Source organism: Octodon degus, unplaced genomic scaffold (assembly GCF_000260255.1).
Source record: "Octodon degus isolate 3935 unplaced genomic scaffold, OctDeg1.0 scaffold00014, whole genome shotgun sequence".
NCBI classification, from domain to species: domain Eukaryota; kingdom Metazoa; phylum Chordata; class Mammalia; order Rodentia; family Octodontidae; genus Octodon; species Octodon degus.
The window spans coordinates 16,511,900-16,536,496 of record NW_004524590.1 but is presented as its reverse complement, the minus strand read 5'-3'; the positions used below and the strand labels follow the sequence as shown (position 1 = coordinate 16,536,496).

Genomic DNA, 24,597 nt, shown 5'->3' with positions numbered 1-24,597 from the left:
TTCTGAGTCAGGACTCAAGAATCTTTTCTAAATACTCTTGCTTCTAGTACCCTGTGAACTTACATGAACAAGCCAGGAAAGAACTACTGAAGAATTGGAAGCTGTGTGGAAAAAGCCTACCTAGAATCTACTACCTCATCATAGAAGTACAGGCAATTACCTGACAGACAAACTGTGACTAGCCAGGTCTGACCCAGACTTGCACTATTTAGAGGAACCCAATCCATATTCAAGGGCTAAATAACTAACTGGTTGTCATTGTTTTCACCTGCTGACTATAGAAGATGTTTGGTTTTCAGAAAAAACTACATATATAGCCATCTTGATTTATTAAAAATGTTCTTATTCAACTCATTAATAACCTCATATGGTCAACTCAATGAGCATTTTTCAGTCGTAATCTAATGAAATGATTTTACAACACATAAAAATTTTAATCACTGTTTCACTAATCTTGGTTTCTCTGGCATTGCATGTTTTTGCTTCAACTAGAATTTTTTAAAGTATTCCTTCTCTATTTCCCGTGGAAGTTTTACTTCGTCTCATTTTTGCTGTCCTTGCATTTTCCAAACATCAATCTATTCCTGCTGGATCACCTCTACTTGTTTCTTTCAATTACCACCTGAGTGGCTGGATGACATAAACGACAACTTTACATGGGACTTCTTGCAACAGAGACTTGACTGTAAGCTGACTGTTAGGAGACGGACATGTCCCCAGACCCTATGAGTCAACACTTCCCAAGTGGTGTAGTTGTGTTCTTGTCTGCCATCTGCTGGCTGACTGGCTACTCTTCTACTGCACGAAAGAGTCAGGAGCCTTCCTCAGCAACCCATCAGAAACTTGCCCAGAAGATAATGAGACTTGCTGCCTCTTTATCACGGTTCTGTCTTCTCTGTTCTTTTACACTACCCAGTCCAGTCCTTCCTGTTCTCTCACTTCAAACACTGTATTTATTGACCAGTCTCTTTCAGTTTGTTTCTCATTTATATCCTTCTAAACTTAGCTGCCAAAATAAGTTATTGAGCAACAACAACAATTTTCCAAGGCTTAACATTTACTGGAGATTTGGCAAATAATAAGCACATATGTCACCATAACATTTTTTCATTGCCTTTGACAGAGATTTGTACATTATTTGTCTATAAATCCCAGAATCCAACTCTACATCAACAGTCGTTCGTAAGGGTGAAAGAAGGCTTTAAAACTGAAGTTTACTTGCTTTAGGATTGCCCAGGTGTTATGTCTATTTGTGTCCCCAAAGCCTCATGCAGTCATTGGGGGTGGCTTCTGGAGTTTATGATCAATTCATGATGCGATGCACGGATTATGGATGTGGGTGCTGCACCCGCCCAGGGTAATTTACATACAATATAAGGAAGGGAAAGATGCTTGCTAGCTGGTGTAGCTGCTCTCCTTCCTTTGGTCTTCACTCTTTTCTATCACCATGAACTGCTACCCACAGCCATCGGCCACTCTGCCTTGGAGCCAGCTGAGTACAGACTGAAACCTCCACTAACTGTGAGCCAAATAAACCTTTCCTTCCTTAATTTTGAGTGTCAAGTTTTTTGTTCCAGCAATGAGAGAAATGTAACCAAGACACCAGGATAAACAAAGTGGAGCATAAATGGAGATGGCAAGATCAGATTTTAATCAGCCATATACTATTGAGGTGGAAAAGAGTTGAGCAAAATCTGAACTTAAAGTCACTTTGTCAAGAAGTGACTGGGAATTTTGACTGGAAAATGCGAGAGTAATGGGTGTGGTGCTTGGAGTCTTTTGTCTGAGTGAGGGCAGTAAAAAAATGAGTCAGTACAAACACATTTCACCAGCAGGAGCTGTTAGCTGCTGATTATCTAAATCAGGTTCGTACTCTCACACAGTGACTGAGGCACTCAAGGCCTACATTTCTTTATTGCATTTCAAATGAATAGCTTTTAGGACCTTGAGAAAGATACATAAGTTTTAGGGGATAAAGATTCATGCCTAAGAGACAGAAAGGAGCCACAATTGTAAATGTTTTTAGTGACTGCCCTAAGAGAGGGTGGCAGGTACCTACCATCAGGCCTTGAATGTGACAAGAAGCAGCACTTTCTCCTGCCACTCTTGGGCATGCACAGGCTGGTGCTTATGGGGTCATCCACCATTATCCATTCCTTCTGTAGCTATTAAAAATACTAGTGTTCATTTAACTTTTTCATGTTGGTGGTCAGGGTGGGGCAAAATCATGTGTATTGAGAGTCTGCAGTTTTATAGGCTCAGATTGAAACCCACTTTTAGAAGCACAATAAGAACAGTTTGGTAAAGAATTTATTATTATTATTATTATTATTATTATTATTATTATTATTGTATTTTAGGCAAGGGTCCACAGGGTGTTCATGGTCTCACTACTAGATCAGACTCATGGTGATCCTCCTGTTTACAGCCTCCCAATAGCTGAAATTACAGGCACGTGCTACCATGCCAGTCTTAATTGCCATCTCAGTGTGCCCCAGGGGTGGGGCCTACATGGCAGGCCTGGGGATAGAACCCCTGGCCCCTGAGTCTGCTTGCAGGTAATTTAATCCTCTGAGTTATTTGACCGACCCTCAGAACAATTTTTTTTTTTCAAATGTACTTGGTGCAGGATTTCACTATGTAGCTACAACTCATAGTGATCCTCCTGTTCGAGTCTTCCCAGTGCTGAGATTACCAGCATGAGCCACCATGCTCTGTCTTGGTGGCTGGCTCAGTACACCCAGGGTTGGGGTTGGTGGTACATGTAGTTCCAGGAATTGAACCCTGGTTCTTGAGCTTGCCTATGTAGGAGCTTTGACTGCTGAGCTGTCGCTATAGTCGGTAAAGAATATCTTTAACAGGATTAGTCTTCCTCTGTAACAGTATATTATAGGAATGTCTGAGCCCTCACTAAATACTGATTGTGCAGTTTCTATCACTAAATACTGAATGTGCAGTTTCTATTGTGTGTAGCAAATAGCCCACAAATTTCAGGGCTTATTGTCACAGTGCTATTTTACTTCATTTGTAAATTATAATTTAGGCCAGCAGAGTTTAGTAGCAAAGGCTTATCTCTGCTCTATCCAGCATTAGCTCGGATGGTTCCATCAGGACTGCAGATTTACTTCCAAGTGTGTTATTCTCAGGGTTGGCAAGTTGGTGCTGTCTGTAGACTGGATGAGTTATCTGTGCTTTTGGTGGGAACCTCTATTTTTCTCTATGAGATAATGAATACCTGCAAGGGGCTTCTGGGGCTTCCTCACTGCGTGGTGTCTGGATAGCAAAAGCAAGCATGAAGAGAGTCCCCAGCTCTAAAATCGTTCTTATAAAAAGCCTCAGAAATCCAAGAAGGTGTTATTTACTTTCTTCTCATTTTATCGATCCATCAAGTGTTAACACCAGCACAGATTTGAAAGAAAAGGAATCTACCTATCAACGAGGAGTGTCCAGGTATGTGCAGTCACTCACTTTTCCTTTCGTTGTTGAATATTGAACCCAAGATCTTCACACTAAGCTACATTCCCAGCTCTTCAGCTCTTTTTATTCCTTCATTTAGAGACAAGGTCTTGCTCAGATATTAAATTGCCCAGGCTGGGGTCTGGCGTGCAATGCCCCTATTCATTCTGCCAGAGTCTGGGTTTGTAGCTTCGCCCCACCACAAGCAACTGGCGCAGTCCCTCTCAGTCGATCACATGGAGTACCTGACATGAATGAAATAATTTCAGTTAATGACACTGCATTAACATTTTCTCATCTGTAGCTTAATTAACGCATCAAGTAACCTTTCCATTTCTTGAAGATCTTACGCAAAAATTAAGCAACAAAAATGTAACCACTTTGTATAGAGCACTCTGTATCAAAGACTTTATATCAAACATCTTCATATTCCCAGCATTTTCCTCAAAATCTGACAATTGTACCCATTTAGTGCTTTTCAAATTAAGCCTGAATGCACACACAGACACACACACACACACACACACACACACACGCACACGCACGCACGCACGCATGCACGAATGAATGCACCTAAAAACACTAGACACCTATATCTAAAAATGCTGAGGATTCTATACCATCCGAGAAATGATCGTTCTACCAGAGCCATGAATCCAAGGTATCTGCAGACGATGCACTCTCTGGCCACGGAGGAAGCCCTGAGGAGTCCTCTGTGTGAACATGTGCTGCCTGACAAGGCAGAGTGAGATCAGCATCACTCTCCCCTCCAATTCTGCCTGGCACTAGGGCTACAGTGCCAAACAGCTTGAATTTCCTGGGCGAGCTACACCACGCTGTAATAACTCAGAAGCTGTTTTGTGTTCTTGAAACATATGGCACTAACTCCGATTTATCTAGGGAAAAGTTGGTCAGGAAGAAAAACTGCTGAAAAACCAAAATCTCTCCCCACAGCTAAGGAAACGACAGAGAGGGCCCGGCATCCTTCCTCCTGAGTTCAGGCACTCTGCCAGTGCCTGGCCCCTCTGCTGAGCCACCAGAGCTGCTTCAGTGCTCATAATGATTGCATCAAGTTGTTCAGGGTGATATTGCCTCAGAGGACTTGTGGGCTCAAGGATACCTAAGCCCACCTTTTAGAAAACACAGTCTCAGAAAGAATGCATTAGGATTTTCAAGAACAGAGTTGTAGGTTGGCTTGTTCAGAAATAATTCTACTTTTTTTTTTTTTTACAAAAAATTGCTTTATATGAAATATACAAAACAGGCAAAATTGCAGAAACCCACAATAAACTGTGGATTAAGACTAGAAGATTGAGGGAAAATAAAAAAAAAACTGTTATTAATAGGTACATGGTTTCTTTTTAAAAATTGATTGCACTGATGATTGTAGAACTCTGAATATACTAAAAAACCATGATATTACATTTATTATTTTTTTTCTTGTTTTGTTACTTTTTCCCCCATAATTTTATTGAGAAACAAATAGCAATGAGATAGTTTCAAATCAAATTGGTAGGACAGTTTCAATAATTAACACATTGCATACATTCTTCCTAGTGGTTAATTTCTGTACAAGATGCAGACATGATATCATATTTACAAACTCTATTAGAACAAATCCCAACCTTTTTGAATACACAGATAAAAAAAATGGACGTTCATCTCTATCCCCTTTTTTGTTTAGTTCCATTATTTGAATATTATAGGTGTGTTAACTCAGCAAAATATTCTTAAAAAGTCCAGTAATCCATAATAGTATTGGGTCTTCCGTTTCACTGGCAATGTCAGAAATGGTTGACCTGAGTCCCCTACAGCTCAACATAACAGCATGGCTTTACTTCTTCTATTTCGTTTTTATCCTTTTCTGCTGGAAGGTTAAGACCAAGGTAAAGCAGGACCTATGCAACAAGAGTTGTGGCTTTTGGGTCTGATAAGGTCAGTGAAATCCCCTCAGGATTTATCCTGAGATCCTGTACCTCAGATTGTAGAACCTTTGTCAGTGTCACGGCCATTGCTTGGCCAATGTGATGTGCTCTCTGTGAAAGCCTGAGAGAATGTTTTCTCTCCATGTGACTCTCCTTAGGCACACTCTAAGTCATCGATCGCTTTCCTCTTTGGCCCCATAATCTCCTTGATCAGAAAATTTGGGACATACCGACTTACATGACATTACAGTGCAAGTTCTCATATGTCCTGAGTCTTAATTGACCTTGGAAGGCTAGGGCCAAAATGTTGGCTTTCCTTGCGGCCCTCCTTTTACTCTAATTTTGGTCTGCAAACTTAGGTTGTTAACCCTCCAGAAGAGATTATTGCTATAACCATACAACCTATGCTGCTAAGCTTAATAATTCTACTTTTGCATTATATTGATGTTCAGTTGGGTGCTATTTATTTATTTATTTATGTATTGGTGGGGCAGCACAGAGGACCAAGTATGACAATGGAGAAAAACCCAGTATATCTTGGCTTAGCCCATTTAAGAAGATTTGGAATAAGGCAAAGACCACCTGAAATAAGTAACATTCTGGAAGTTTAGTGTAAATCTCATCTCTGATTATCTCATAATAATAGAATGAATTTGAATAAGTTTTGGACTTGTTTATGTGTATCTTTGAAATATTTGTTTCATCTACTTAGGCAATGTCAGAAATTAGAAATTCTGTACTGTAACCTCTCTCTCTCTCTTTCTTTTGTTGATGGCTTTTGGGAAACCAATGAAGAGATGGACATGGATATCAGGGCTTTGCAGAAATCCTGTCTTTCTTTTCCTTTGTTGGATAGCTCAGCCTACCCTGGGGGCAGGGCTGGTGCAGCATGTGGTGCAGGGGATCGAAGTGCAGTCCCTAAGACTGTGTAAGCATGACTAATGTGCCTCATCAGGTACTTTAGACTGCTGGGCTATCCCACTGGCCCATTCCTGTCATATTTTTATGAAAATCAAAAAATCACTAGATCAATTAGTATAAATTACTTCTAAATAGTGCTTCTCTCAATTGAGTATGTGTCACTGTTATAAGAAAAGGCTGTTAAGGCTGGCAGGATAGCTCAGTGGACTAAGTGTCTGCTTAGGCAAGCTCATGGAGCCAGGTTCCATCTGTGGTGCCCTGGCTAAGCCCCAGGGAGCTCTGATCCAGCGACCTAGTCTGAGCATGGTGGCGCATGTCTAATGCTGGGCAGACAGAACACAGGAACATCACTATGAGTACGGGCTGTATGAGTGTACCAAATACATTCAAAAAATCAATCAAACAAACAAAAATCCCAAAAACCAGAGGGCTGTTAAACTACCACTTAAATACTACGTGCCTGAGCCTCTTAGGTGACTCCTGCTCCAGAGTGTCTCATCTTTGAATTCAGGGTATGGCTGAATTCTAACAAATGCTCAATCTCAGCTAATGCTGTTATTAGATGTCTTAGTCTCATAGTGCTGTAGCACCTGAATACCATAGACTATGTACTTAACAAGGAACAGTAATGGACTTCCTTCAGTGCTATAAGCTTGGAAGTCAAAGGTTCAGGCTCCAGAAGACCTGGCATGTGATGGCACCTTGCTTCCTAATCCCCAGGTGATGCCTTCTCTCTGTGTATCCTCACATGGTGGCTGATGGGGCAGGGGGAATATCAAGCTTCCTGAGCCTTCTTTTATAAGCATACAAATCCCCATTCCATGACCTACTTAGTCTCTTTCCAGGGTCTTCAACTTCTGATCTCATCGCTTGGGGAGTTAGGTTTTCAACAGATGAATTTCATGGGAACACAACAATATAGGCCTCAGCAATATAGAAGAGGAACACACTTTGCAAATCTATCCAGAGCCATAATGTAGGGCTCCTCAAAACAGTTTCTGTGAGAATTATGTAAATATTTTTAGAGAAAATAAAAATGTTGCTACTTAGCTAAGACCCATACAAAGAAAGGTAAAAGAAATTCCTAAAAACATGTAGTGCACTTTCAAGAATTATGGGGCCGGGAAAACAGCTCAGTAGAATAGGCTGGGTAGAATAAACATTTACCTGGCATGCACAAGCACCTGAGTTCAATCTCCAGTTCCGCCAAAATAAATAAATAAATAAATAAATAAATAAATAAATAAATAAATAAAATAACTAGACATCACTCGGGCCTGGGGAGATACCTCAGTAGAAGAAGTGCTTGCCTGGCAAGCGAAGTGTCCTGAGTTCAATTTCTGGTAATTATGTCTTCGTTTTTAACTGAGGAATTATTAAAATGTTTAGTGAGTTGTGCTGCAGATTTATCTAAGGAAAGGGTTGCTTATGGAGCTTAGCATGAATTCTAGGCACAGTTGACAAATTGTCATGCGATTCCTCCCGTTGTACGGCCTCCTCTTTCTGGCAACTCCCCCCAGAATAACATCCTGGAAAATGTCATCTTCAGACGTTTTCCACCATTTATGCCTTATTTTCGCATACACAAATTCTTCATCACACCTTCCTTAAAGACTACAGGCTCTGATCTTATCACTTTCTTTTCTTTTTTTCTTCCTTTTTTTTTTAATCAATGTTTGAAATCATTCTTTTCTACTCTGGTTTTCTTAGACCTCATAGTCAATCCATTGAATATTTCTTTTACTATCAAAAGAGCCTGGATTTTTGGCATTCTTCTTTTGTTTTAACAATTTGTTTCTTGCAGGGTCTTTGTGCACAATTCAGACTCATGGTGATCCTCCTTTCACAGTTTCCCCAGGGCTGGGATTACAGATGTGCAGAAACCACCATGCTTGCTGTTCGGGCGGCAGTGCACGTGGTACTGGGGATCTACCTTGGGTCCTTGCACCTGCCAGGAAGATGCTTAGACTGCTGCCTATCTCCCGTGGCATTCTTTAGGCACTTATCCAAAATAAAATATTCTAATAATCCTTTTTCTCTGTTTTGATGACTTCTGATTTATAAATCATTACTAGAAAAATTACTACTAAGAGGGCCACACAGATGTTTGACTAAGCATAATAGAGCATCCAGTATTAAACAGGTAGAAGTTGCCCATTTCCATACTGACTGCTGTCTGTCTTCCAGGGTCCACATTCTCTACTTCAGATATCATCACAGGAGTCCCTTGCTCACCACTTGCTTATCATACTCAGATAAAGAGCTTTTCTCCCATACTACACATAATAAAAAATAATAATAATAGCCACCAGTTCCCTTCAATTTTCTTTACTCTTCATTATCCTGCTAACTGTGTCTTCATTAATTTGTTCATTTTCTTCTCCTTGAGAAGAAAACAAGAGCAGAAGGACAAGCAAGCACAAAATGAAAGAAAAAGTGTCCCTTTCTGGTTTTTATATCTTTTTGATACAGCAGTGCTTGGGAAAGCAGAGAATATTTAAATGATCAAAAACAGGGAAAACCAATCAAATCACAGTCTACACTTACATATAATATGAACAATCAACTAAATAGCAAAAAATATTATTCTGGTAAAATAAATTTTTCTCTGGTTTGTCTTCAATGTTTGTAAACTTTGAATCCCTGTAAGTACTTGAAATAGTGAATTTTATAAAAAAAATAGGAGTTTATACTGGAGGTTTTGTTCCAAGGTTGGGTGGTACCATTGTTTTGGAGGGTAACACCAAGAGGGGGAAGCCCATTCACTCATGGCTGAGTATTAGGGAGAAAAAAGAAACATGGTTCAGCAGTCCCCCAGGGGGCAAGACCCAAGGAACCTAAAAGTTGCCTGCTAAACTCTTCTACCTAAAAGTTCTACTGGCTCTGAATTATGCCACAGGCTGAGAATCAAGTTTATGACACAGACATCTGTCATATACCCTAGGTCCATATTGTTCACATAATCTCTTTTACTGGATTGCGAGACTCTATTCTATGGTTCCAACTTCTCATCTTCACAACTAACTGTGTGTTTAGTGCAGAACAAGTACTACCTATCAAGTAAATTCGTGGTCAGTTCTCATTTTTCTTATCTAATTTCTTTTGATCTTCACTTTGTACTCAAGAATTATCCATTTCCTTCCCAGTTTTCTACTTTTCATTAATACATTTTCTATTGTACTTTATTTGCTCATCAAATCTGTCAGATCATCATACCTCTTTTTTAAACAAATGCAGAAGATATAACAGTACAATGATGAATTCTACTTTCCCAAAATAACCATAGCTAATGTACATCCATTAAATGGCAGCTGGATACAGTGTTATACATATTAAAAAATTGCATTTCCTGAATTGTATGGTTTTTTCCTCTTACTTCTTGCCTTGCAATGGTAGTGGTAGTAAGAATTCTGCCTATTGCAGCTACTTGAAGGTTATATATCAGATAGCATTCCTAAATTATGGAAATTCTGTCAAAGAGGGGAAAAGTTGCACTGGTCTTTGAACAACCATACTTTAACTCATATTTCTTGTATCAAATGTGTTCTCACAGGATCTGTTATCCTGTTTAGAAACACTTCTCTGTTCAGTGTTTGTCTTTCCAGAAGGGCATGTGCCTCACCACCAAGTCCTGTGATATGATAAGGGTAACCTATCGGCCATCTCTCTGCATTAAGAAGCAGTGTTAATGGCAACACAAATGTCACACTTGCAAGACTCGGTTTCATGCATTCATCTCCCACTTGCCTTGTGGGAATAAAACTACACAAGGCCACTGTCCCCAATCTTTCCCTGTACCATCCACACCTCTAGCCTTGCCACTCTTGTGTATCACGAAATTGTCTCTTCAGAGCTGTGTTACTGTCTTGGAAAGAATTCTTTCTTCTGAAGTCTGAGGAGATAAACATCATCTTGAAGAGTCTTCCTCCATGTTTTTGCAAATTTTGCTCTGTGACAGAATAGTTTTCTAATTGTTAGTTTTCAGGTAGGGTTTTTCCTTTATCATGTTGAGAGAGTTTGTTTCTCCTCCCCGTGAGTGAGTGCCTACTTGATGAGACTACGCGAAATGAACGAGGGAGGCACTGTCGTCATGCTCTAGGCTACTGCACAAGGGGTATTTCAACACAAGGGCTGCAATCATGAGTCAGCCAATCTGATAACCACGCAGGCTGCTAAGCAGCAGAGAGTCTGGTAGTTATACAGCATGGATATGCTGGGCAGACGGTGCTTCATGTCCCAGGCTGGAGTGAGCGTCCCACTGAGGGTTCATCGCGCTACTCAGAAGGATGCACAATTGAAAATTTATGAATTGTTGCTTTCTGGAATTTTCCATTGATTAATTTCAAAATTACTAAACTCTGTAAGTAAATGTCAGTGAAATGACAGAAAGCAGAGCCACTGCAAATAAGGGGGAGGGCATTCAACTGAAAAGAAATGGCTGTGGCTTGCTGAGGTCATATATCACAGGGCTTATATACATTTTAGCCTTTTCAGCAACCTGGAACGTGTCTACTACACCCATATTTTTAAAATAAATAAACTGAACGTCAGAGAGCTTAAAGAGTTTGTGCTAGTTCATCACATTAATAAGTAGTGAGCTCTCTGTGTGGCTCCTAAATCTATGCATGAATGTTGTCCCAACTTACATGAAATAGCACACTTTCCAAACAGTTTCTGTCTATTATCACCTCATTAATCTGTGCATTTTATTGTTAGTTTCCAGAATAGTCTTTTTACTCCTCTTAATGTAGAATATCTCATCTACTTTTAAAAAATATAAGGGTATATTTCATTTTATGTCTTCTTTATCTCTGCTTACCCAGTGTGAGGTAGTTTTCTTCTCCCACATTACAATGTAACATTTTTAATGTACCAGTTTATAAGTATATTTTATCCTCTTTACTTCTTGCGGTTGTGCTTCCTGTCTTCACCATACCTAGAACAGAACTGTTTCATGGTTTTATCTTCATGTGATCAGCTTTGGTTCCAATAAATGGTCTGGAAAAAAATGAAGAATTGAGATACTGAAAATGTAATAGAGTGAGGATGTAAGATGATCTATGTCCAATTCTAGCATTTACTAGCTGTGTAATATTATAAAATATGACAGAGATCACTGGACCTCAATATGGTTTTCTATAAAATTGATCATCATAATAAAATTACTTGTTTTACTTTTCATTGAGTTTTTAAAACAGAATCAACTGGAATAATAGATATAGAAGCATTTTATAACTCATAAAGTGCTATGTGACTTTATTTTGTCCTTTCTAGTAAAATAGTTGATTGACCAACTGATTATTCAAATTACTTTTGGGCAGGTGTACAGTAAGCAGTAAAATTCAAAACTGAGAATGTGAAACCAAAGTAGGGCTGGAGGAGATACTAAGATTGTCTTATCTCCAGTTAAAGTTAGCATATCAGAACCTATTGGTACCTACATAAGCGTTTTCACCATCCATTAAGATAAAGGATAGAAAATAAAAACTAGGAAAGACTGTAGAGTTGAGGCAAGTCTCCAAAGCCTTGCTAGATATGAAGGAAGCAAAGCAAGACAAGCAAGACCCCTGAGATGAGAGAAAAAATTTAAACTGATACAGTGACAAACAATAGAAAAAGTTATACAGACATGGTGGCCCACCCCTGTAATCCCAGCATGGAGGAGGTGGAGGCAGGAGGATCACAGTGAGTTTGAGACCAGCCCGAACTACATATTAACCTCAGAATGAGTCTAAAATGATCTACATGGCAAGACCCTGTCTCAAAAAAAAGTGTATTCCTATTGATTCAGTCAATGTAAATTGAATCATGTATTTGTATGATCAATACTGATCATTTTTGTGCTGTATTGTAAACATGAGCAAGGAGTTCTTAATTGATCTGACTATATTATGAGCATATTAACTACAGCTTACAGGGACATATGTTCCAGCTACCCAGAAGCTGAGGCATGTGAATTTTACATTTCAGGCCAGGACAATTTAGGATCCGCAGATTCAAAATAAAGTTTAAAACAGACTGGGACACAGCTCCATGGTAGAGCACTTGTCTGGCAAGAATGAAGTCCTACAACTAATCCCAAGGACTACAGAAAAAGAGAATATACTTAGTGAAGATAGAAATCTTGTTATTTTATCCAATTATGTATTGCCTGTTATAAAAGATAAAGACATTTTCTATATTTAATTTAGATTCTTTTTGAAAGAATGATAAGTATACAGTATACTTATTTTGCCTTTGGAAGGAAATCATATTTAGAATTGTTCTGATAATTTAATAGTATTTTTATGAAACCTAGACATTTAATAAATTTTTATTGAGGGAATATGTGAATGGAGATTACTGACATAGATGAAAAGCTTTTATGCATGAAGGGTAAAGCTCATTGGCCAGAAGTGAAAACCTGCTTTGTGATCATTAAATATAGTTTCAAAATTATTTATGAAATTTAAGTTTAAATTGTTACATATATCACAGTACAATTTCTTGTACGATTTGATGGAAGCCCCTATGCTATGCCTACCATTTTTCTCAAAGCATCAGATTGCTTCACATTGTTAAGTAATGAATTGTTTTTGATGGGGTTTACATTTCTGTTAAACACAGGAGACAAATTAAAAAATAATAATGATAGTCACATAGTGGCTGTAATCGTTATATACACAGTGAAGTACAATTTGAAATCAGAAACATGTCATTTAAATAGGCTTAAGGGTAACTCAGCATTAGAAATATGACAGCAGCAGACCTTTATTGTTTTGCTTTACTGAAGCAGAAGTTTAGTATGTGTTACTCAATTTCCAGGGTGAATTGACTGAAGGTAACAAAAGAAGTCAAATATCTGGGCCAAAATATATATTTTGGAAGACAGAAAAATTACTTTTTTATCTTCAGCAAACTTCCTCATTGATCAGAAGAATTAGAATCTTCAGTCCTCTCACTTGCAGTAGGTGTGGACTATAATTGGCGTAGGAACTATGAAAAGGAATAGTAGTGTTCTTCAAGTAAAAGAAGATTCTGTTGAACTGTAAGCCTTTGCCTGATTAATTTTTGTGTTTTGCAGACATAGAGTAATACTTATTTTGGGAAGTGTAGCATTATGGTTCTTACTGAAGTCAGCAGAATATAATTATCTGAACTCAAATCTAGTTGAATTACCTATACAATTAATTTAGGTTAAGTAATTTAATTAAGAGTGACAAACATAGAATTAAAGAGGGAAATAAATAAGTTCTACAAGCATTCTATGTAAAGGAAAATATGCATATATTAGTGTAAAAATCTGAAGGTTATTATATAGGTACAGTTGTGAAAAATTAAAATGTCACCATTTACAATTTATAAAAATTAGCTTATAAGCCAAATAAAAATAGGTAACAGACACTATAGCTCATTAGCTGTAGTTTGCAATCTCCTAAACTAGATCGTTGCATGGTAAAACTTGAAGATTTTATGACATAGTTGATACATTTCCTTAAATTTGTTTTTTTATGATGGAAATTTACATGGATAACATGATAGGAGATAGACTACAATCAATCTGTTATGAAGATAGAATGAATAGTGGGCAGGTTATTTACTGATGCCTTTATCTTCCCACATAAGCTAGCAAATTCTGGGATCCAAGTAAGGGGTAAGCTCTGGCTCTGTCTGCAGCCGTTACTGAGAGAGGCATTGGAGGGTGAAGGAGACCACGGTGCCTGTAGGCCTGGAGACAGTCTCCAGTTTTGGCAACAAGGCCAAGCACAAGCGGCCATCGGCCACAATGTGAGGGTGAGTTAGAGGCTCCAGACAGAGAACAGCACTCAGCCTACAGTATGGACCTTTCTTCTTTCTTCCTTCCTCCATCCCAGTTCTTCTGTCATTTTGAGCAGTTTCGTTCGCCTATATAATAGCTGTTGTACCTTTTGGGTTGTATTTATTCTTTTAGTGTCTAGCACTAGGCAGACAATATGATGTTGAAACCTGTGAGTCTTACTTATTTCACTTGTGATTATGGCCTTTAGTCAAGTGTATTTACCTGTAAAAGCCTTAAGGTAGTCCTTTTTATAGCTGATTATCACTCCATTCCATAAAAATACAAGATTCTTTTTTATGAGTTCCTCAGTTGATGGGCATTTGGGTTGTTTTCAACATTTAGACATGACAAATTCTGCTGCTAAAACATTGGTGCACATATATTGCTGTGGTATGTTTTTAATTCTTCTGGGAAGATACACAGGAAGGGAGTAGCTGGTTTGAAGGAGGCTTCTAATTCTAGATTTTTGAGAAATCTCCACACTGATTTCTACCATGATTGTACCAGTCTATACTGCCACCAACAGTGGAGAAGGATTTCTTTTGCTCTGAAGGCCTGCCAGCATTTGTTATTGGTTAATTGTTGGATGATAGTCATTCTTTCTGGGGTCCGATGGAATCTCAGTGTTGAATTTCTATTAGTTCATTCAAAGCAACAGGTAGATTTACATTGTTTGATCAATCTTATACATCTAGATCTAGTAATCTGATCAACTACTTAAAGATAAAAATATGCAACATAATAATCATTGCTAATTTTTTATCATCTTTTTTTGAAATTCTGTACCTTGTTATTATCTTTAAAATTAAAAATTAAATTAAAAAATTAAATCCCCTACACATACAGCCTCAAAAACATTAATCACATTTGTGTTCAATCTACATTATTCTAACCACAAACGCACATAAGTGTATAAAGCAATTATTAACCCCTTATTCAAATAAGTCTGAATTATTTCCTTCTATTTTTTTTTTTTTCTCATTGCTTGTCCCATGTATACGGCATTTGAATCTGGGAGCTTCCTGTAGTGGATCAACATTTCTACTTATAGGGCCAGCCAAATAGCTCAGCAGATTAACGCACCTGCAAGCTGACACAGGGGCCAGGGGCTTGATCCCGGGCCTGCCATGCCAGCCCTGCCTTTGGGCCATGCTGAGACAGCAATTGAGCCTGGGTGTGGTGGAGTGCACCTGTAATCCCAGCTTTTGGGAGGTTGTAAACAGGAGGATCACTGTGGGTCCCATCTACACAGTGAGACCCTGAACACCCTGTAGACCATTCCCTAAAATATAAAAAAAAATCTTAGTTATTAGACTGAATGTATTTACCACAGTAATTTTAATTTCTGACAAATTCGCCGTATGCAGGGAACCCTTTGAGTCTTTCTGCCAGCCATTAACATCAATTTTTGAGACATCTGCTCTTTTCCTGGTGCTTTCTGTGTCCATGGCTGCTGTGCAGAACACTCTGCTCCTCAGCACCCGCCTCTCCTTCATGGTGCCTTGCACTATGGAAAAAGGTCTTTGTCTACTTGCAGGAGCAATGACTGATGTATTTACTTGTGCATTTCTTATTTTGGATCACACTACAATCTATACTAAATTTATGTTTCCCTAGGTATATAAATATAATTACTCATAATAGATTATTCACAAGTTTGAGACTGTCTTCAACAACAAGTGCAAGTAAAGTAAGTCTTCAATTTTTCTTTCCTTTACATGAATATTAACACCTTCATAGAGAAACCATCTACTCCCTGATCAGGTCTACTTTGGGGCTTAATAAGCAATTTACAAGGAACTATGTTCAATAATATGATCTCACTATATTCTATGTAAATAATAAGACTTTCTAATGTTTTAATAATATTAGTATTGTTTAAAAATAAATATATGGAGGGGCCCAGGAGATGGCTCAGTGGAATAAGTGCTTCCCTGGCAAGTGCAAGGGTCTGAGCTCAATCCCCGGTTCCACCAAAATAATTAAATAAATAAATAAATAAATAAATAAATAAATGAAATCTGACACCAAAAATCCCAAATCCCAAAATCTGAAAACACTTTGCACACCAACATGACGCCACAAGTCGAACATTTTATTAGTGTGACCACTTGAGATTAGGTCACATCTAAAATACCCTCACTGGAGATTGGGGATTAGCTCAGTTGTTTAAGTGCCTGTTGGGGCAAACACAGTCAGGTGCAGGGGACCATGGTTCAATCCCCAGCTCCACATTCCTTACCAGACCTGCCCTTAAGGCAGCCTGACCCAGCCAGAAAAAAAAAAAAAAAAAAAAAAAATTCTTCTCAACTTTGAAACTAGGCAAGGCGGTGCATGCATGCAATCCTAGCACTTGGGAGGGTGTAAACAGGAGGATCACTATGGGTCCCATCTATGTAGTGAGACACTATAGACCCTGTAGACCCAGTACAAAAAAAAAGATTAAACTGACTTCACTTTCAAAATATTACATAAAATTAATTGGAGGCACTGCTCATAAGGTGTGTACTGAAAAGTCTAAAATTCAAAACACTTCTGGTCCCAAACATTTTCAGTAAGATGTTTTGTTTCCCTGAAAGATGTTACCAATTATAATATTTAAAGATTAATGGTTGATAAATGTTATTACATAAGTTGTGTGTACATGTAGAAAAGAAAGAACAGTTTAATTTGATCTAGTATTTTTTTTTTCAAATGTCTGTCAAGATCCTTATTTGGGAGACTCTAGTTTCAGGCTACGTGACAAGAAACAACTCTTGGCTCATGATTTATGAGTACTTGACAAAACAAAGTTATATTAAAATGAAAACAATTTGGGGAAGATGTTAAGGTACAAATTATATATTTTTGCTTCAGACACCTGCCTAATATTATTTAAGTTAATAATTCAAAGTTTTATATCCAATATCCAGAAGGCAGAAAACTACAATGATAAAAGAAATGTATGGACAATTTGCTAGAAAATCAGACCATGAAAAGAAATATTTGATTACTTCATTTGCTGCTAGTTTTTCCACATCAGTCTTTTCATCAATGATCTTGTAGGCTATTGCTGTACAGAGAACTGTACAAATAACACTAGAAAATGGCAAAGCTGGGTCATGAATATAGATTAAATTATGATCAAAATATTATATTTAGGAAGATAGGATAAAGTTCTGGGGAGTATTGAAATTTTTCTACCATGAATATTTTCAAGTTTTCAGATGGTTTTTGTTTGAAGCACTTTAAAACATTTTTACATGGAAATTTTCATCTTTTAAAACTGCCAGAAAACACAGTATCAATTCAATACAGAAATACATATGACAGTTGCAAAATGCAGGAAAAAATGACAATAAATTTGTTGAATTTCTACTTGGCAAATGTATTTTTGCCCCTCCTAACAAGAAGTAGAGTCACTATCAACAATACCTTCAGCCTTCACTGGCCTCATGACTAACTTTGCCCAACAAATGTGATGGGTGTGATAATCCAAAGCTATGTCTCCAGGCTGCCTTGGGATTTCTCCTCTGGCTTTTCTTAAAGTGCTGCCCTGACAGCACATGAGGAAAAAATTGTTACTTAAATGTAGGACAGCACTTGTCAGGGGCTTGTCTAAGGCCGGTACTGACCCTAGCCACAGAGGTAAGGGTCACTTGGGCCATCAATTCATTGCTCAACAACCAAGTTGGCCACCCAGTAGAGATGTACAGAAAAAATATGGGCAGGGATTCAGCCTAAATGATCAATGAGCACATTGGCAAGGTCAAAAAGCTTTTTTTATTAAATGACTACACAGTATTTTTGGTTTCTGCATGGTTTCTGTTTTCATTATATGTATCTGTAATACTGAATATTGATATTTTTCTCAGAGAATTGGTGCATACATAACATATGCTGAGCATTTTCTATCCCTTTACCCACTCTTCTCACCTATCCCCATAACCCATCCTTACTTCCAGATCTTCTATTTCCTTAGCCTTTTATTTTATTTTACTTTATAAATTAACAGTTTAGTTTTCTTACATGAAATATTTCTGTTGTATCCAATAAATAATATGCAAATGTATCAATATGACTAATGAGATGACTAGCCAAAAGCTGTATTTTGCTGAAGTCTGTGTGTATATACATACATATGCATACACTGAATATGTGCATTTACAGGCTTTCACACAATATGCAAAGATATGAAGAGTATCATGATGGAAGAATAAAACAGTAAAAAAGTATGTTTTTAAGTGTAGAGTGGGGAAAGGACAATGGAAGGTAGGTTAAAACTAGCCAATGTTAAAGGCTTGGAAGCCACGAGTCAGGGAAAATAACTTGTAATAGGCATCCAGATACTTTGTCTGAAGCTTGCAAAAAGTTTTCAGGAAAAAAGAAATCAATGAATGTTCCATTTCAAACTTAATAGTGCTCACATTGAAACTCATTGACTTGGTACTTTCTCTTAAATATAAAAGGTTTTTCTCAAGCTGAATGTCTACCCAATCTAGACTTTACACTTATAGGAGGATAAGCACTTTCATACTAGGAGATAGATAATCTGATATAAATTAAAGGGAGGTAGTTATGAGCCCAGGTGTTTGACATTCAGTTGGCCATATTAGCTATATAAAAGATATAAGATTTGATTTATATAAATAAATATAATAAAAGTATTAAGGCTGTCATATTCTTACTGACAGAGAATCACCCAAAATATTTATACTTAATAACTGTCCTTTTAACTTCATGCTCAAGATTGTGTATCTGATACCACCTAAGATCAAATTTTTTAAATATGTAGACTTCTGATGTATCTGGATTGAATTCTAATGTAAAAGTCTTTGCTAGAATGCTTTGAAAGAGATTTGGAATATTGATTCCCATTTAAGTACTCTTAGATCACCAAAATCTCACTAATGAAGAATTTATTTCCATAATGGCTCCTATTGGCTAGTTAACAAATTATATCACGAACATATAATACATTAATCTCTCAATACATATGATCTGAAATTCCTAACTCATAAAACTATCACTTCGCTTTCTACTTGTAATTTATTCAAGTATGGCATTAAGGAAACATTCAGCTCTCATTCAAAGTTAATATGGGGGATAATTTTTAAAGAAACAATAGGGCTCCAAAACTTTTTAAAAGCCATGTTTAACTTTCTTAAGAAATAAACTAGAGGTTCAATTGGATGTCCTTGAATGTTAGAGGGTTTTTTTTTTTTTGTTTGTTTGTTTGTTTTTGTTTTCGCACTGGGAATTGAACGCAGGACCTCATGCTTGCCAGGCAAATGATGTGTCACTGAACTATATCCTTGAACCATAAAGATCTCATATGTAAGATTCAGTAATACTGCTACCTGGCACAGTTTTCTTTTTAAAAGTTGTTGCACAGTTCCAAATTATCTGTCTCCAGAAATAAACTTTTTGATCAATGTTTTAAGTAAGCCTCCCCATAAATTAGACTTTGGATTAGAAATGTCCACATAGGAGTTTTACTGGAGGATGCTTTTGCAATGATCACTCAGAGTAAGGGAATTTAGATATGACTGAGGAATGCAGTCAATTAACCCCTTAGTAGATCCAAATCCCTTCTGCTAACTATGAATAGGAGAAGTTCTGGTGGTGGGCTGTATCTATAAAATGGCACTAACTTTCCTCAAAGGTACAGGCACTTATACAACCTCATCTTCCAGTCACTGGATGAGGGAAGGCACACGCTGTGGGTATCTTAGCTCTCTTTTTCAGAGGAAGATGCTGGTGGAGAGTTGCCTGCCAAAATTACTCCCAGTGGTTACAGAGTGAGACACTCAATCCTAAAGGCATAAATGAATGCTATAAAGCAGCATCCACTTCCTGCACAATTCAGATCCTCATGATTTTTATATTAAGCACTGGAGCTCCCTTCTCTGCAGTTTCTGGGGAGACATGCAAATGGTACTGAGAGGCAATACACAGCCTGTGCATTGCAGCCAGTGTAGAGTCCTGAATGATGCTCATGTGTCTTTCATCTATTATAATTGTTAGATTTGCTTTTATCTAGTGCCTGTGTTAATCTTTTTAGTTTACTGGCTAACATGTTGCAGGAAATCATACCTGAGGGATCTGGACTTTTATTCAAACTAATTTTCTTGGGCCTTATCTATTGCTTTTATCCACTTACCATAAAAAATTGTCAAGCAGGAGCCAAAAAATACCTGTTAAATAACCAGGTAAATCATGTGGGATGATAAAAATTCTTTCCTTATCCAAAATGTGCATGTAGCCAAGAAATCTCTTAATGATCAAGTAAACTGCTTCCCTAGAAGGACAAAGACATCATTATTGGCATTGGTAGTGCATCTGCAGAATGTCTTATTCCTTATTGTCACTGCTCTGTTGTTATGAGAAGGCAAGTGACTCGATAGCAGCTAAAGCTTGAATTTTAGTGGGGCTCCTGTGGCCATCAAAGATCCAACTCCTTTATGCCTATAGGACAATCGTTTGGGAAATAAGAAATACAAACTCTTACATGGGTCATAAGGAGTAATGATGAGCAGGGACACCTCTTATTCCCTGCATCTATGTATTTTACCTGTAGATGACAAGGTTGTGCATAATGCATAATGGCCCTTGAGATACAGTATGTACAAACTGTAACCCAGAGTGTGCACCTCATCCTTTGAGGGTGCTCTTTTTCAACATGTATCTTAATTTTGCTCTTACAAGATTCTTGTCTTACTGGATAAGCCTGGAAATTTAAAAGTGGTCTGATCATATGACAGGTCAGTGAATCTCATTCTTACCAGCCATATCTTCTTTCCTGGTATAAATTATTTGGTTCAATATTATGTTGCATATTGTTATATAAAAGTTGACATATCTAACAATATTTAGTGTCTGAAAAGGAGGCTTGAAGAGAACCTGTGGGCAGTAAAGGTAAACCTCTTCTTTACATAATGACAATTTCAATTCAATGAGTCACTAAGTTTTCCAGGAAGAAAAGAATCTAATGCAAGAACATGGTGCAACAAAACTCCCCAAAGGATGGTATCACATTGCAAGGAGGGCCCTTACTTCTGTCATTCACAGGTAGTTTTCAAAGATACAACTCAGTTTTGTTTTCAAAGATATAACTCAGTCTTGATTACTGGAAGCACATACTAGGGAGCCTGTGTATAGATTCCTTCTCTAACACCATGACTGCCCCTTTTCCCTTTTGTACTGAGAATCTTATATTTTGTTATAGCAGCTCTGGAAGAGTAGTATCCCTCAACATTCACTTACCTTTTTAATACACAATTATGCCCCTTTTCCTCCTCCCCCACCAAAAGCTAGTCTTAAGGGTCATCATGAAGCTGTAGATGTGAACCAAGGGAAGAATTTGGGTGCAGTAATGATGTGCAATATGGGGTCAAGTATAGATTTCAGACTGATAGTTTCATATGGTATAGGTACCTAGCTCTTAATCAATCCCAGTTGTGCAATTTCATTTTATAATGGATTTCTTTTAGGATGCCCCTAACTGATGCTTTGGTAAGATTAAGAAATCAATTCTTTGTGGAAAGGTATGGCTGCATGGATGTTCCATTCAGATCTCATAATCAATTGGTTAATATCTGATAGGAACTATTTTTTGAATAGAGTATGCTCACTACTATTAGTAGCAAGAACTTACACCGGAAATCTGGGGTCTTTTATTCTTCTATTAGAATTTTCCTAAAATGTTGTCTCCTTTCCCATGAATAGTAAAGGTGATAATACAGAAGCCGTTCATCACATAGCCCAAGAATTAAAATCTCTTGCTTCTTGACCTACTATAGAGCTGCTGTATGCTGTAATTCCCACTTAAAACTGATGACCTTTCCTTTATTCATTTAATTACTTTGAAAGGTATTTGGAATTATGAAAGTTGCTGTTTCCAGAATTCAAAGTGTTGTAATGCTGTTTTCATTTTGGTCAATTTTTCCCAATATGCCTTAGACCTTTGAAAATTTAAAAGCACCCTTGATATGCCCTTCCCCTAAATTTAAATACTGTATATATTCTACTTTCTGGTATATTTACACTTCTCCAAGACTCTTAGTGTACTTAAAACTTCTCATTACTCTGGTTCAATTAACATGATGTCATCAACATAACAAACCAACAGACACAACATCTGAGTATCTGAACAAGAGCTGAAGAATACCCACATAAGCCAAATCCCTTCTGCCAAATTATGAATAGAAGGAATGGGAAAGTTAACATAATTGTGTATTAAAAAGGTAAGTGAATGTTGAGGGATACTACTCTTCCAGAGCTGCTATAACAAAATATAAGATTCTCAATGACATAAACTACAGAAACTCATTTTCCATATTTCTGTAGTTTAGAGGGTCCAAGAAAACATTGTCAGTAAGTTTGGTCCCTGATGATCATTTTATTTCTTAGCTTATAGTTGCCTTCTTCTGTTTTTACTTTGATAAGAAAGAATTCCTTTCTACAAGTTACAGGGTAACTCATCCCATCATTAGGATCCCAATTTCATGACTTCTCCTAAACTTTGGAGGCTTCATCCCCAAGTACCATTCTAATGAGGCTTAAATGTAAAGGGCAGGAATAACTCTTCAATCCATAATATGATGGAGGTGTGGCTAGCATATATTTCATCAGCTGCATGTTAAAATCATAAAGAAAATCATTCTTTCTGTAGTCTTTGTTACCCTTCACCTATGTTACGTCTTGTCTTCATTCTACGCTCACATATGATCACAGTTTCTGGAGCTATGGAAGATACCTTGAGGTATTTTCCTTGAGGCTTTGGGGCAGTAAAAACAGCAAGCAAAGTGCCAGTGCACTGCAAATGATGATAATATCTGTGGTGGATGCACAGCTAGAGGTCAACTTGCAATGCCTAACTGAATGTGAAACGGCCACCTGAAGATTGTTGCTAACAGAATTAAAAGGAGAACTGAAGACAAAGAAGAGCTGTTGTTAGGCAGCTGTTGGTTCTCCTGGAGCTGTTGGTTTACCTGGAGGAGTTTTTCACGCTGGATTTCCAGAAAAAGGAAGCAAAAGCTTTGGTGACTGGGAAAGTTACTGCCAAAAGAACTACAGAAATCTTTGGAAAAAGTGCCCGTGTGTGTGCCAGAGCCTGAGTTTGTGCCTGTTAAGGGAGAAAAACTTACACCTGAACCCATTTTGGTGGACACTCCTCCTCCAAACCTCATGGAGACTTCAGGATGTCCCCCTGCTAAAGAAGGTCTGTGTCAGGCTTTCTCTGACGTCATTCTGGCTCTGAATGACGTGAATGCAGAAGGTGGAATAGATCCAAACCTCTGTAATAAATACGTGAAAGATATCTATGCTTATCTCAGACAACTTGAGGAAGAGCAGGCAGTCAGACTGAAGTAACTACTGGGTCGAGAAATCACTGGAAGTGTGAGAGCCCCCTAATTGATCAGCTAGTGCAGGTTCAGGTTGCTGAAGGAGACCATGCACATGACTGTGTCCATTATTGATCAGTTCATGCAGAATAATGGTGTGCCTAAGAAGATGCTGCAGCTGGTCAGAGTCACTGTCATGTTCATCACAAGCAACTATGAAGAAATGTGCTCTCCAATAATTGGGGACTTTGCCTACGTGACTGCCAACACTTACACTAAGCACCAGATCAGGCAGATGGAGATGAAGATCCTAAGAGTTTTAAGCTTTGGTCTGTGTCACCCGCTCCCCCTGCAATCTCTTCACAGAACATCTAAGATTGGAGAGGTTGACATTGAGCAACATACATTGGACAAATACCTGATGGAACTGTCTATGTTGGACTACGAAATGGTGTACTTTCCTCCTTCTCAAATTGCAGCAGGAACTTTTTGCTTAGCACAGAAAATTCTTGATAATGGTGAATGGACACCAATGCTGCAGCATCACCTGCTGTACACTGAAGAGTCTCTTTTTTTTTGTAATACAGCACCTGGCTAAGAAATAGTAGTAGTCAATTGTGGGCTTATAAAGCATATTTCCATCAAGAACAAGTTTGCCACATGAAAGCATGCTAACATCAGCACGATAGCACAGCTAAATTGTGCATTAGTTGAAGATTTGGCCAAGGCTGTGGCAAAGGCATACCTTGTAAACTTGAGTACTTTATCTGCAAATAAAGTTGGCACCATGTGCCAGTTGTACATACTATACTGCATCAACAGACTTTAATAAAGATTGTGGGGTTTTTTTGTATACCTTAACTGGTTATGCAGTTAGTTTCTATTCTAGGGTAACCTAAACACTTGCTTTCAAGAACGGGTGGGCCTATGCTTAAAAACTGCTTTTAGTTTCCCAGGGGATCCAACTGATGCATAATTATTGCCTGTATGTCTATATGTATACTTGGTTTTTTTTTTTCTTTTTTTTTTAATGTCTGGCTTTTAGTGTTTCTGAAGCTGATGCCTTAAGCTGTTTCTCCAGTAGTGGCTCCTGCATGTAAGCTGCTGCAGAATCTGGAAGGATCTCTTGCCTCATTCTTGTTTTAAAGTAAAAGTTCCACTTTTCCCTAAC

At 37.9% G+C, this 24,597-nt stretch overlaps 1 pseudogene; it reads left to right on the top strand.

The window, feature by feature from the left end:
• The first annotated feature begins 18,344 nt into the window (after positions 1-18,344).
• On the top strand, positions 18,345-24,255 carry LOC101563065 (annotated as a pseudogene).
• Positions 24,256-24,597: the final 342 nt, after the last annotated feature.